Below are 1,639 nucleotides of genomic sequence, written 5' to 3'. Positions count from 1 at the left end.
TAAGATGCATTTATTTTTCTAAGAGGAACTCAGAGTTGAATGAAAAATGATTATAAAGAGACACACAGACTAGCTGTGGCCGGGGGAACTTAGAAAAGCAGAAGCCTTTTTAAACTGTGTTTCTGTGAGTTTTAGAACTGCTCCTGGAAATCGTTTGGGCTCGTTTCCCGGAGCTCTTCCTGAGAACAGGATCTGGAGTTACCTACGCACAAAGGATTGGGATCACACTGTATGTAACGCTGTACTTCCTTCGCAGAATTTTAGGGTCGGAATATTTACCATTATAACAGGGGAAGTGCCAGGCAGACAGCAGGTGCTCAACAAATTCTTAGAGTAAGTCAACAGGAAGAGGAGTTGGAGTTCATTTCATTTACAAATAAGGAGGGAGAGCCCCTGAGAGACCAGGTGGCTAGTTCAAGGTCACGCTGGAGGGGACAGAAATCGCTGGTATGTAATAGGAAGGGGAAGGAAAACCCTTCAGATTTGCCGCGGAAAGAGGGAAACAAGACCTTCCATTCCCCTCCCCACAGTGACGGCTGGTGGGGGAAACCCTCTGAGTCTTACCTGAGGATTTAACCTGAGACACGTGAATCTCTTCATTTGTTAACAAATACGTATGGAGGGCTTACTCGGTGCCAAGCCCTGTTCTTGGTGTTTGCGCTACTTCCCCAGCAAAGCAGGCTAAGAGCCCTGCTCTCTTGTAGCTTGGAAGTCGAGCAGAGGTGCTGGCAGGGGGAGCTGGGACAGTCAGTAAGCACCAGCAGCAATAAAGGATATTCCCGTGTATCATGGTGTGGTAGCAGGGGATGGGTGCCATGCGAGAAAGAGAAAGTCGTGCAGGCACGGTGGGCACTCCGCCTGGACCCCTCCTCTGGACCAAAGCACACGCATCCCCCAGCTGCCGGAATGATGGGCTGCTGAGGGCTCACAGGGCAGCCCTCATCGGGAATGGCCCTTGGCCTCTAGGCTGTGTCTCTCCCAGGGCGCAGCTCATGACAAATCTCTGGCTGACCTGGGGATGCAGAGGCCCAGCCCCTCCTTCCACGTGGGTACCCGGAGGGCCATCCCGGCCCTAGAGCTCCTTATAGGCCTGGCTGAGGCCTCGGTGGCAGCCACGGTGGGGGCCAGCTTCTCTGTCTGCCTCATCCTGCCCTTCCACTTCCTCACAGAGGGTGTTCCCTGAGCGCTGTCCTAGAACCCCGCTCCATCTCAGAGCCTTGTCCTAGGTAGGCAGTCTAAGACAGCAGGGTAAGAAGGTGGGAGGGGAGTTCGATGGGTTGCAACCTTATGCAGCGTGGCCATTGCAGACTTCATTGAGAAGGTGCCATTGGAGCAAAGCTCAAAGTCAACTGATGAAAACATAACAGTGAAATAAGAATTCTGGCTTTCCCTCGGCAGCCCTGGAGATAAGGGGTTGGGGCCTCCAGGGAGAGAAGGTCTTGGACACCGGTACCTGAGAGAGATGGGGACCCCAGCAGTCTGGTAAGAGGCCTGGACCCAGTGACAGGAAATTGGCCGTGATTTGCAGGAGCAAGAGGTCTGATGGCCCATGTTGGGTTCCTTCTTGCACTCCGACGCCTGGATAGTGTGAATCTTCCCCGGATCCTAAATACTGGGAGGGCGCTGCTCTCTGTGCAGG

Source organism: Camelus dromedarius, chromosome 19, assembly GCF_036321535.1.
Source record: "Camelus dromedarius isolate mCamDro1 chromosome 19, mCamDro1.pat, whole genome shotgun sequence".
Lineage (NCBI taxonomy): Eukaryota > Metazoa > Chordata > Mammalia > Artiodactyla > Camelidae > Camelus > Camelus dromedarius.
The sequence above is the reverse complement of the archived record's forward strand: the minus strand, read 5'-3'. Positions refer to the sequence as shown.